Source organism: Corvus brachyrhynchos, unplaced genomic scaffold (assembly GCF_000691975.1).
Source record: "Corvus brachyrhynchos isolate BGI_N302 unplaced genomic scaffold, ASM69197v1 scaffold213, whole genome shotgun sequence".
NCBI classification, from domain to species: domain Eukaryota; kingdom Metazoa; phylum Chordata; class Aves; order Passeriformes; family Corvidae; genus Corvus; species Corvus brachyrhynchos.
In genome coordinates, this window is record NW_008237233.1 from 1,688,886 (window position 1) to 1,702,616 (window position 13,731).

A 13,731-nucleotide genomic window follows, 5' to 3' on the forward strand; every position below is an offset into this window, starting at 1 on the left:
TCCTGCATCTGTTCCCAAAAAGCCCTGCCAGAAACCTTGTCAATGGCCTCAAAAACCATGTCTTAGGTGCTTTGGAAAACATCATTTCTAGTTCCATGGTCTGTCCTAAGCATACCAGTAGATCCATTTTACTTTACATAGATACTTCTACCCTCTCCACTCACACATAAATCTGACTTTTTATGGTTAGCTACCAATTGGCATTTTCAAGTGCACCCATCTCCACCCACCCACAAAGTAGTCCAGGATAGTAGGGTACCTATTATGCAAGCCAAACCAGTCAATCTGTTCTAGGGTGTGAAATCCTGAGCTGGCACAGATTAGTAGCAAGGAATTATTCAGAAGCACCCCAATATACACATTTTAAATAAATTTAAATTCTCACCTCTTAGAGTTGCAAAGACTACGCTGAGATATAATTAAATAAGAATACTGCTGTCCGTAATTATAAATTACTCTTTTAAAGATTTTCATTTAAAGCATAACTGTGGTGGCCTTAAAACAACCAACAGTAGTGTGCATGGATTGATTTCAAACTTCTATAATTACACAAACAGAGATCAGAAGAAACAAGGAATCTTGCCCCTCTTTTTGTGCCAGGTGAAGAATGTCCAATCTCATTTCTACAATAAAATCAAAAAGGCACATTAAATTCCTTTCCATACGGGGGCTTGAAAGAACAAACTAGATGGCAAGGGTAAGCCCAGAACGTGTTAATTTTCCTCAGTAATGTAATGGAAGAAAGCAGTACTCTTTATCCACTGAAATTAATTTTGCTGACACGTGTTTGAAGAACTTGGCCATTAGGTTTTAGTCCTTGGTTTTCCAAACTGCGCTTGATCCTTTGAGGAAAAAAAAAGACTGTAACTGAGTAAACTAAGTACTTTCAAATAGTTGACATCAGCCTAGTTTTCTATCAGCTTATTATCTTAAATGAAAATATAGGTTTTGCCATTGCTACAGGATCCCTTGTACCCTTCAAACGCTACCTATTACAGTTCAAGGTACACTATTTAGATTTAACAAACAGATAAATTGTATTCTCCTTAACAAAATGCATTAGGCTACACATTAATAAAATACATAAATAATAATAAAAACACCTTACTATGGACCAGCAAATCTTCCATTAAAATTAAAGGATATCTGTACTGCAGAGCCATAAAATACGCATTTTGTACAGGATTCCTTCAAACCACAGCCCAGTGAAATGCATGGATAAACTTCCATTGGCTTTAGTGACTTTTACATCAGGAACTATGGCACTGCATACATTACATCCTCTTAATGAAGAATCACAGAGAAAGAAAAAATCAGATTTATTATAAATGAAGACGTTCTGAAAGCGTTTTTTTTACCTATATTAGAAATTAGCAAGTGAAAAGTAGGTTCAGCATAATGTGTAATACTTTATCTTACCCCAATCAACTGCTAACCTGATTCTCCATAGTTTTGTCAGTCGCCTGAAGATTTGAAAACTTAAGTGAGGGCACAAGGTCTTGAATTGCCAACAAAGACAAATTTGTAGCATGCCATTTTTAACAAAAAAAAAAGTCATTATCAAACCTTTCAGACAATTGAAATAAAAAATCATTTCCATTTCAATTAGCATTTCTGTTCTTTGTAAGGCATGTCTTTGAAAATAGTTAATGCTAAGTTTCCCTACCAAAACTGGGTGCACTGGGACCCACTGCTCCATGTCCAGCTCTGCATACAGGCAACAATGATGGAACATAACAGCAGCACTCAGACACATCATTAGTGGCCAGGTGCAAAATTAATACAACAGTGTGAAAGAGCAAAGGGTTGGAGCCTTAGAAAATTTCATTTCCAACTTGCCACACTTGGGGGAAAAGGAAAAAGTCATAAAAATTATTTAATAATACAGCTTTCTGAGGTCTGAGGCTGATGAGTAAAGTTTAGGCTTCCACCTATAATCCTGCTGGTACTTATTGCCCACTCAGCTAACACATAAAACACTCTGTGTTGTTGCTGTTACTTCAGGTGCATGTAGGGCACTTTGCTGCTAAAGAGCGATTTACATAGACCAGGGAAGTACAACATAAGTTTGCACAAAAGGCAAAACAAATCCTTTGTGTTATTGGCCCTGCCAGTTTTTTTGCCTGCAGAGGGGGCCAGTATCAGATGTAGCAAGGAGACATTCAGTAAAGGACAAGACACTCAGCACTTCATTTTTCTTAATCTTCCATCACCTGGAAGTCAGCTAAATTACTTGTCTCTGGTCCTAAAATGGCCTGAATTCTCCCTTGGATATAGTTCCTTGAAACCATGCACTGGAGCAAAGACAGTGTCTTTGAAACTACACCACCATTATTAGCACCATTCCTGGGTCTGAGGTGTTTTTCCTTTACATCAGCTAGAAAAATTGGTGTATGTATTTCTTTCCCAAATTCATATATCCCCACCCACCTGATGGACTCGGATATCCTGATACGGAGCCCGGAGTTGCCACAGCTACACCTGCAACATGGGGCACAAACCCAATAGCACACTGTGTTCTGCAGCTCTGCCCCAAATACCCTCTTCCAAGCGTCCCAGCAGGGCTGGAAGCACCCCATGCCCCCCAAACATGTGTTTTCCCTCATTGTCCATAGCACAGTTATGTTTTTACTACCTCCCAGGACAAATACTGTGATTTAAGCAAAGCTTCAACTCTGGTGCTCTCTCTGATCACAACCAAGAGATATCAGGTTTTTGGGGTACTGTCAAGATACTTAGAGGTCCTGGAACCAGCAAAGCCTACCCATTGTATTAGGCTGTGCAACAGATCTGAAACAGCTTTATAAATCAGCATACAGAAATGAAGATACTTGAGGAATAATCTTCCAAAGACATTCGTGTAAGTGTGTATTTTAATTATGATTAGATTTCTGAGGCAGAAGAAGTTCAATTAATTATGCAACTCTCTAAATAACAACAGATAAAACAAAAAAATCATACACGCACAAACCTCTCATCTTTTCCCTGCAGAACTTATTTTTTATACTTTTACTTGGTCACAATCACAGCTCTTGAGGTGGAGGGCAGATTCAACAAGGACTGATACACTGTTTTCCAAAGTACGTAGTTTTCAAACATGGGTAAAAACTGTGTTATTTTAAGATTCAAATGAATCAAGCAAGTCAAAGAAAATATTGAAACTTTGCCTAAAAACAGATACTTTCAAGCTTCTAAAGAACTTGTGAAAATGAAACTTATGTGCATGTACCTTCCTCTTAAAAACACAAAGGGATATTTTTAGCAGTTGCTTTGTTATTTTCACTACCAGCATATAACAAAAAATTCCAGGTGTTCTGTAAGGAGGATTCTGTTTTAGTCTATCAAACAATCTGCCCTTCAGACTGAAAACTTGCTGCATTTCCCTGACCACTTTGGGAAAGATGAGGAGTCCAAGGATCTCGAAATCCATACAAGAGTAAACCAGTATCTGACATGTCTGTAAGACCTTGATTTAGGGGTCACTTAATTTATTTATTTTTCACACTTTATCTGAATCCATTTTATCAGTGTCTTAAATCTTCCTTGAATATGTGCAAAACTTTTTTTCATTGTGCAAAAGAATCCTCAGATTCTTCTTTTTTCCGCACTGGCAAATCCAATAAGAATCTGCTAAATCTGAAAAGCTCCATCTTTCCCAATAATTTTTTCAACTAATCATTATTAGGTCTATACTGTTCAGAGACAAATATAGAGAGGTTTCTCCTGGCCCACAGGAGGTGTATATTCTGGCCTTGTTTTTCTTGGGCAAATACCACTCAGTAGAAAAAATATTTTCTGGGCATACGTTTACAAACATATATTCATTAAATCACCGTATATCTGATAAAAGTTTGGGGGTTGGTTGTTCTACACATTTATAATTGGTAAAATGCTCATGCTGCAGAAATTTAAGTTGTATTTAGTCCTGCCTTACCTGTGCCTGTGTTTGTGTGCAGAGTTGGAAGAAGAGGCACAGAGTTGACTAAGTTCAATTATTTACTCTGTGTGGAGAAAACCCTAAAATGTAGCTCAAAATATGTAATACATTTTCAATATTTATTATTAAGCCTTAAAGTATGTACAGCACTGATGGAAAAGGAACTCAAATGACAAGATTAGACTCCAAACTCCCCTGGTGAGAAGAATCCCATTAACTGGGTTCAAAAATGCCAGCAGTGGCTTAGCTCCTTTTCCACTGTTCCTGTTGCTTCAGCCAAAGAAAATGAACTGTAGAGGTGGAACATCTAAGCAAGCCTTTTGCAGGGATTTCTAGTGACTTCCCTGCCTTGCTCTGTAATGCAGGCTTCATCCAACATATGTTAAAAGATTTGTCCCAGAGTTTCGGAAACCTAGCTTATCCAAGGCATGGAAAGCAGAAAATCAAAGAGAAATTTCCCTTATCAGTTGTGATAAGAAATTCTTGAATATTTTGTCTTTAACTTCAGGTATGTCCAGAAAATAAATATTTTCTTCTTTGCACACTGTTTCTTCATTATTGAGTGTTATCAGTGTTATGTCTTCTAACCAGTCAGGCTTAAGTACTGAGAAAATTAAAGTCCATGGTAATACTGAAAATGCAGACTGACTGTGGTAGAGCAGAGGTCTGGAGGGCAGCTATGTCTGGTGGGGTCTGCTTACAGAATCAGGGCCCTATTTATCACCTTGTATGTTTGTATCTACAGTTGTTGTGTGTCAATCTTCAGCCCTCATCTTCCCAGTGGTATCTAGGCAGGGTAATTTGAGGGAGAACAAAACAAGGTTGTGAGCCAAAACTTGTTCATTTTGCGGCAAAGGGGGAAAGTGACCCACGAAGACTTCATGTCCTGTCCCTTGAAGCCTGTTTTTTTTTTCCCTTTGCCTTGTTAGGAAAAGAAAACAAAAAAAATTATTTGTCTAAAACGTCAGTTCTTTAAAATGTTTAGTTGACAATTGCAGGGAAGCAATGTGTTTAAATACTATTTTAATTGCATCTACTTAGATTTCCCATAAATGAAATTTTGTTAACTTTTCAAATTATTCAGTGTTACTTTGACCTATCTTTTTAGATGCCTGAAAGGAAAATAAAGGGTCTGAAAGGCAGTAATTTTGGAATTAAAGTTTTACCCTTCGATGCCTTTATTTTTTAGTATATAATGTAACAGATGCTTAAAGAAGGGGGGGAAAAAGTAAACCTAGGTCAGGAATGAAAAAGTGTTGTTTTGGGAAACGCAACAATCTCTTTTGGTTTAGTTTATTGCTCATCTTGTACTTTTTTCAAGCTGCATTATTGCTTTTTTTACATTAATCATTTTGTGGTATCATTTACAGTCTGAGAAACAAAGGCAGCAATTGCTGCTAAAGTTAGTGGGATTTCATAGTCTCTTCAGATCTTGTGAATGCTCTAACTGTAGCAAAGAAAGCACACACATGTTAAAGACAACAAGCTAACATAAAATGAAATAATTACTTTAAAATTCATTTTCAGAGCCATCTGACTCTCTACTCAAAGCTTGTCCCACCAGGCCAAAAATTATCTGGCTATTCTTTTGCTAGCCACTTGAGAAATATTTGGGATACAGGAGACGATTCAGGAGACAGAAGACATGCAAAGTTCTTGGAAACTATGTGTCAGCCTCCATGTCTCCAAATGGAAAAAAAAGTCTGCAGAGAAACCTGACCAACACCAAGCAACTGTTCTGAAGAATGTGGCTTTAGTTTTTCAAAGTGCAGTCAGCCTGGTAATGCTTGCAGCTGTAGTGAAGGAAAACACAAAACAGAGAGCACAGCGGGTACAGGGAGAAGCTCCCCTGTTTCACCAATTCTGCATGAAAGATTTCCTTTAGTAATAAGTCCAGATTGAAAAGTTCTTCATTCTAATTGACCTTAAATAATAACTGCTGAGAGAGAGATTTACTAGCTGATAATTACAGCCCTTCTTTTATGAGATTTAGGTTTTCAACCTGAGAACAAAATATAAGTCAAACTGCTGCTCTCTGAGCTCAGAATATTGGGGTAAAAATATTTATCCAAAACAGTAGGGAAAAAGAAGTGTATTGTCACCCTGAATTTCACAGGGGGCACAAAAATGAATACATCTTCCTGCAATGTGGCTTTTACTGCACCACATCCTTTTACCCTAATGATGCAAAAGGCTAAACTAATATTGGTTTCTGTTAAGACAAAAGCCCTTCTTGTTACACTTGCTATTACTTTTATTTTAAACATGATAATTATAGGAGGCATAGATGGTGCTGCCTATGGTTTACCGCAATAAGATTTTTTTTTATAAAGATGTTTACATTATAGCATCAAGTCTTAAAATACAGGGAAATACTAGAATTAAGATGAGGAGTGAATCTTTAAATTATCTCCTTCCCCCCTTTGTTGCATGTACTATGTCACGCTCTTCAAATACCTTGTCAAAAACTTCTGTTTCTATCAAAGTTCAGCCTCATTCTGTATAGAATAGACCATTTTCTAGGCTTGAGTTGGGCTTGTTTTTTGAATAAGACTTTTTTCCAAGGCATTTTTTTAGAATTCTGTTGGAGAACAGAGAATGTGTTACTGGGTTGCAAGAAGAGGAAACATAGTTTTGTAATTAGACACTATCAAATGCTACACTATCATATGCTGCCCTTCAGTACCACACTCTGTCACTGTACAACCTTCAGTTCATAGCTTCAGTTCACAGATATTTCCATATCACCTCCCTGAAACATAGGCTTATCTAGATTGCCCATGATGTGCAGAGCATCACACAGAGCGTCTGAGAAATCTTGAACTGGTCACCCTGAGTCTACCTGAAATCTGTGCCTTTCTCTCCCTCAGGGTATTTTCAGAAATCCAGATTTTTACAAAGTGTTTTTAGTAGATACAAAGTGGAAATCTGAGTGTGTTTAGACTAACAAAGTCTACACTAATTTATATGAGAAAATCCCCCTGGGTTTGTTACGAGATTATGTTGTTGAAACTGGCTTCTTCCCTCTATTTCCACACCCAAATTTATTGCATGGCAACAAATCTGCTGAGTCCCATGGCTTTGACATCTTACATAAAGAATTCAGGGTCAACAGGATGGAAGATATGACTGTGTTAATTCAGGCCCATTTCCCTTGACAAATGCTAAAGAACTGAGTTTTTCACTCTTTTTATCTGGTTGATAGTGAAAAAAAAATGTGGAAAAGATGACTGATGTTCTAGATAGATCACAGGCATTGATTTTCATGTATAAATATGAAATATTCTCAGAATAGAATACAATATAGATTATTTGTCCAAATTAAATTCAACATAAGGTGGACATAAATTGCAGTGGCAAGTGACACTAGAGGAATAATGGCATTTCACTACTGTAATGCTTAACAGAAGTATATCATGCTTTAGACCGTTGTCTAGACAAGTATCTTCTTACAAAAATACTTTGTTATATCCTTGGAAGTGCATCATCTAAACCAAGGAATATGAATTTGAGTTACAAATACGAGCTGCTCTTATCTAGAATTTAAGGTCAGTAGCAGATGTTACACATTCCTATAGACGTATGCCCAAAGACAAGGATTTTTTATTTTAATGGCAGAAATCTGCCAGCTATTCTTGCCTTGTCTGCAACAGCTGAGCAATCTTTCAGTGCCATGAGGAGATTGAAAACTTGGCTCATATCTAGCATGGACAAGCTTGCCTTAATCACATTGCTCTTTTACATGTGCACAAGGACATCAACATTGACAGTGCTACAGTAAAGCAGCCATTTGCTGAAAACAACTGTCAACATTGTCAAGTTTTTTGGAACCTTTTACAAAGTGATTTCGGTGACAAAGCTTGTATAATTCTCTTTATCATCTGCAGTAACAAATTTCCATAAAAGAGGTAGAGTAGAAAAGTAGAAAAGAGTAGAAACATACTGGAGCGGGATTTTCTATTACTAGTTTCCACCTGACATTCTAAAGCAAATGGATTAGAACACATTACAAGATAAATGAATTGCAACATCCAGAGATTCCAGTCTTACTTAAACCAATTTCAAGATTTTACACAAAAAGTTGCAAAAACAAAGTAAAAGATTTTGTGTATGGCTCACAAGTCAGGCTTATTCTAAATTCTTCATGCATTTTTATTTCTATACTAATCTTGTCATTGAACCTGTAAAAATATGCTTGAAAAAAAGAAACATACTTACATTATGTTGTGGTGCTGACTGATATCTGGAATTTTAAAAATCCCAGCATGTAAGACTCAGAATAGTCACAGAATAGGTAAATACTACAAAGTGCATAGTAGAATGCTACAGAGGGTAGGAGAGAAATATTATTTAGGATTAGATTAATTTAGGCTTGGGACTGGTGCTTAACCTGTGCCTATACCAGCTATTGGGAGTTCTGGCTCTTCCAGCACCTCTCAAGACCAGTCTCTCAGAATATGCCACTCTTTAAGTTACTGGACCATTATCACAAGTCTGCAAATAGGTCTTGGTATTCTTGGCACTATGACAGCTTCAGCATATTGTATTCTGCTTTCATGCTTTTCTAGGAGCAAGTATGACTTAAACAAATCATAAAATAAACAGTATTAAATAAACAGTATTAAATAGATAGTATTTTGTTGATTACAAAAATACTTACATGAAAGCATATGAAGTTATTTCCAGCCAAATTTCGTCCCACAGTGGTCTTTCTGATTACCCAAAGTCATAATTCCTCTAGCTTGCCTTACAGAAGTGGGATTTTTCTCAGTTTCAGTCAATCATTCTTCCTAGTGACCCATAAAGAAGAACAGGGTACATTTGCTCAAGATCCTTTCTCACATCTGAGATAGGTTATGAGTACAGCTCTGTGTTTGTTCCTGCAGTTCTCTTCAGACTGAGCACTAATGCTGGAATTTACAAGCCCGTGAATTACCAAACTGTCCTTGTTGAATGCTAATGAGGGCTCTGAATGATGCTGTCAACAACAAAATTTCTTTGTATCATCTTAATCACAATTTCTAAAGAAGATTTTTATATATGTGTTAGCTGCCAATACTCTTAGTTGTTCCAGTTCATTTTTCTAATATGTACTTGCAATGCCTGAGAGATATCTCAGCACAAATGTTAAAATTACTGGTATTTATCTTAAATTAAAGAGAAGGGGGGGGAGGGGGGGGAAGAGGATGGATTGTGGAAACAGTATGCATCAGACCCTGAGAGTTTCATAACTCCCAAGAGAACCTAGTCCAATGTCAAAGTGAAGGGTGACTCGCAGTTAATTTGGTTGGTGGCCTGAGGCTACAAATAATACTCTTGCCCACAGCCCAGGTTATTCAACTGTATAATAAGGCTTTCTTCCTTATTATGGCTTCGGCAAAGACTCAAAATCATTGATATGGTTTTGCCATGCAGGGGAAGCGTTAAGTGATACAGAATTGTATATGTGTTGCTCTGTGCTTAGGATGTGTTTCTAACTGTTCGTAAAGTTTAGGAACACTAAAATAGTTAATTTTCATGATTCCAAAAGGAAGCAGGAAAATAAAGTGACACCCTTGAATGAACTGTGAGGAAATAAAATACACAACATGTGATAATGCCATTACTCTCTGTTACCATGTATTTCTGGGCTGAAAAGATATGGCTTGATGGGTAATTTATCATGCTGTGCAATAGAGAACAACAGTAAAGTGACTTCAGACAGAAGAAAATTACACAAATAGTAGGGTGGAAAGGTATAATTGAAGATGGCAAGAATCTGAAAGAAAGACATTTAAAATTATTGTACTGACCTACTAAATGCAGTTGGGCGTGGAATACTGGCCTCACAAGAAGAGGCATTAAATGACTGCAGGCTGTGACACTACTGCAGGATAATGTCAATCTTATGGAGCTCTTATAAAACTTCTTTTAAAAATTGTTAGATTAAATAAATTAAATCCTTGTTTTACACTTTCATGCACATCCTGAACAAATAGCAAACTTACAACAAGGATAAAGTTCCCTATGGTCAAGCTGGCAACTGGCACCCAGATGCATGGAACCAAGACCTCATCTTCTTCTCATGAACTGCACTAGGATTCATTTTCCACCACTAGATTTGTGTCTGTAGACAGTCCTAGATGTAAGTGAGCATTTGCTGCTACTTCAGATGATTTTTTCACTTGTCTCTGAAGGGAGAAATTATACCCAGTGATTTCAATGCTCCAGAGAAGCCAGCAGAGGCAAGGACCACCAGAAATGTGTCATTTTCTGCTCAACAGGTCCACTGTTGCCCAAACTCTTGGTTCTTTATCAAAAGCTATTGAGAATCAGAAATACAGAGAATCAGAGAAAAAGATAAGGGACCTGTAAGGATCATGGAGCCCAAATTGTGGCCCTGCACAGGACACTACAAGAATCACACCATAGGTCTGAGAGCATTGTCCAAGCACTTCTAGAACTCAGGCTTGGTGCTGTCACCACTTCTTTGGGGACCCTGTTACAGCTCTGGGTGAAAATCTTTTCCCTTTTACCTAAACTTACTCCAACTCAGCTTTATGCTATTTAGTCAAATCCTGTCAGTGGTCATGACAGTGAAGGTATCTGTACCTGCTCCCCTTCTTTCCTTCAAGAGGAATTTCCCCTCAGTCTTCTTCAGGCTGAACAGACCAAGTGACCTCAAACACTCCTTATATGGCTTCCCCTCCAAACCCTTCATCATCCCCATGGGACTCCTTTGGACACTCTGTAATGGCTTTATATCTTTCTTATATTAAGGCACCCAAAACTGCACACAGGATTCGAGGTGAGGCCACACCAGTGCAAAATAAAATAGGACAAACACCTCCTTTGGCCAGCAGGCAATGCTGTGCCTGATGCACCCCGTTAAGAAGTGTTTGAGTCTCTCGCTCAGACATGGAATCTTGTGCTATAGAGACAAAATCAGATGCCTTCCCATAAGGTATCTACAAATGACCTTCCTTTCATCCTTCTTTCTCTTCTGCTTCCCATACCATCCCAGCACATCAGTGAAAGTACTCTAAAGGAAGCAGAAGGAGACTTTGCTTTTCCTTTTGATTTATTATGTGTTACTTATTCATCTCAGAGAGATGCTGTGATCTGAACCCTTCAGAAATATTAGGGTGAAGTAGGCTACCAAAGATTGATACGACATCTATTACTGACTGCTCTGTGTCTCCATGAATGTGAAATGTTCATATTACTAGCCAGCTTCTTACCTTCATTGATGCACTTCTGTGCTTCACAAAGAATACCACTAGCACACTAATAGCTTTGTCTCCTCTTCAGGATACTTTTGAATTCTGTTTCATATCTGCATACTCTTTTATTCAAGACAAATCACAGAATACATCTCTTTCTCCCCTCAGGCCTACGTGAAATACCAGAAAATCATCCTGAAATGAGCTTCAAAAGATTCCCTCATTGTGGATACAGCATACAAGGAGAAAATGGAAAACGCTGCTGAGTCAACAGTTTCCCAGCTTCCTGAAGCACCCACTCTGCATGAAGCCTCAACTACAGAGAGCCAGAGCAATTGCAGAATGAGGCACCATTCCATCGCAGATACAATAAAACATTTTACTACAATACAAGCATTTTGGCCATAAAAATAAAGTTGTGAAACTGCAGGTAGTCTGCTTTCAAGTTAAATAAACAATGAAGCAATCCAGATACTCCAATAGCAATTGTTCCATGATCTATGATATTCAAAAGGCTACTTCCCAGGGCATTTAAGTACTAAATGAAGATAATTCTTCAGTGAAATAAGTTTCTGTGTTTGTTCATCACACATCATTTGGTAATAGTCAAGGGCTTGTGTGATTCTGTGGCAATTAAATTTGCCAGAGAATCCACCCACTGCTGCAGGGTGCTGCAGGATGCAGATTGTCATTTTTAAAACTAAAATAGGGCTTGCTAGAAAAGAAAATCTTCCAGATGTTAGCTGAAAAAAAAGTCATGGGGAGACATTTGCCCAAGTTTTCAGCAGTTACATAGTATCTCTAATACGCATAAATTGCCCTTTGATTTTAATTTTTATTAAACCAAAAACTTCATAGCCATTATTTTAATAGTCAGTGATGGTAAGTATTTCTTATCTAGTTTCTTATCTGTATCTGTACTTCCCAGACCATATTCATATTCTTGACAAATTTGATAAATTTCCCCATATCCACTCCTCAAGCCTTCTGTTTATTGTGTTGACAACTCTTGGTAACAACATTGCAGTCTGCAGCTTGCTTAAAATGAAAAGTTAAATCTGGCATAAAATCAATAGGATGCAATATAAGATAAAATGCCATACAATGCTGAACTCATGGTAACATTTTTTGTAAAGACTTCAATTTTTTTACCTTGTTTACAGCAGTGACTGAAATCTCAAACTTTTGCAAAAGAAGACTGCAGCAGAATTTAGGGCAAGTGAACTGCAGCATAAGATGGGGTTGTAAAGAAAGAATATCATAGAATGCCAGTCATAAGTAACAATTCTGATCAAAGTCTTGTGTAAAATGGGTACATTTCACTCACATATTATCTCATCCATTTCAAAGCCCATGTGCTTTATTAACATTTGCCAAGCTATGGTATAAGAACATTTTCATTTTGTTGAAGAAAACTCCTTGTAGTCCAATGGAACTGTGCATGAGATGTGCCCTCGTGAGATGTGCAGCTGTGTCATCAACACGTATTTTCTCCCAATTTGTTGTTGTGGGTTGCAGCCATGCTTGAAATAAGAGGAACTGAGGACTCTTCATCAAATATGTGACCTTTCTCACTCAAAAAAAATAATCTAAACTCCTCAGAGTCTGCATGTGTGATCTGTACTGTACTTCTATGAACACACCTGCAAGATGAGGACAGCTTTGCCACCCCCATTTGTAATCTCAACCTGAACTCTTCCAAAACACATCACTCCTTAGGACCACCATGAAGAAAGTGAGAGGCAGATGCATTTGGTGAACCCTGTGTGTGTGAGCATTGATACAGGAAAGAGAAAGGAAGAAGCTGTCAAGGCTCTGATTGTCCTGACAGGCTGTATTATGCCGATAAACTTCCCTTTCACTCATGGTCCCAGACATAGGAGCTCCCTTTAAGTTCAGTCCAGGGCCTTAATTAATCAGAGATATGTTTTAAGTGTAGTAGTCTCTGAATGGACTAGTAGGCTTTGCTCTGGGTAGCTGTTTCCTGGATAAACAGACCCCTGCTTTTTTACCAGTCCAACTTCACTGTTCCCTGAATGGGTTAATGAGCCATGGTGTAGCCTCATCTCAGCCCTGTCCCTGGTCCACCTCCTCCTAGTCCTGACTGTGCTCCCAGAGTGATCCGTGGACCTGAATGATTACTTCACCCTGTGAAGACTCTCTGAACTACTTACAGTCTTCATCTGAACCATGTGACATTCCCTTAAAATCTAGTCAGAGCAGCTCATCAGAAACCTGGAAGCTTTAATAGCGAAGCAATATTTACCCAAAGTAAAGTCATTGAATGACCAAGTAAGATGATCACAGTAAACACCTGTTTCCATTTTATGCATCTTATCTAATGTATTTCAACTGCAGTAAATAATCACTCCAGCTTCATGCCAGGTGATGTGCCCTATATGTTTGAGAGAGTGATATCAATTAACTATGTTATCTATAATGCCCTATCAGCAATTACTACTACTTCACAACTTATCATTAATGCATTTGATCAGGGTTTTTCCAAAGTAGCACTTATTTAACACTTATTTAGAGGTTAATCAAAATTCCTAAAACTGCTGTTTATTATAATCTGATTTTGGATAATTGTTC

General features: G+C 37.8%; 1 long non-coding RNA gene across 3 annotated transcripts in view; it reads right to left on the reverse strand.

Moving 5' to 3' along the window:
• The window catches only part of LOC108445514, a 37,599-nt gene extending 28,767 nt beyond the window's left edge, over positions 1-8,832 (reverse strand). For all 3 annotated transcript variants that reach the window (XR_001860401.1, XR_001860403.1, XR_001860402.1), the window contains exon 1: positions 8,598-8,832. This is a non-coding gene — a long non-coding RNA (uncharacterized LOC108445514). The remainder of the gene's footprint in view (positions 1-8,597) is intronic.
• Positions 8,833-13,731: the final 4,899 nt, after the last annotated feature.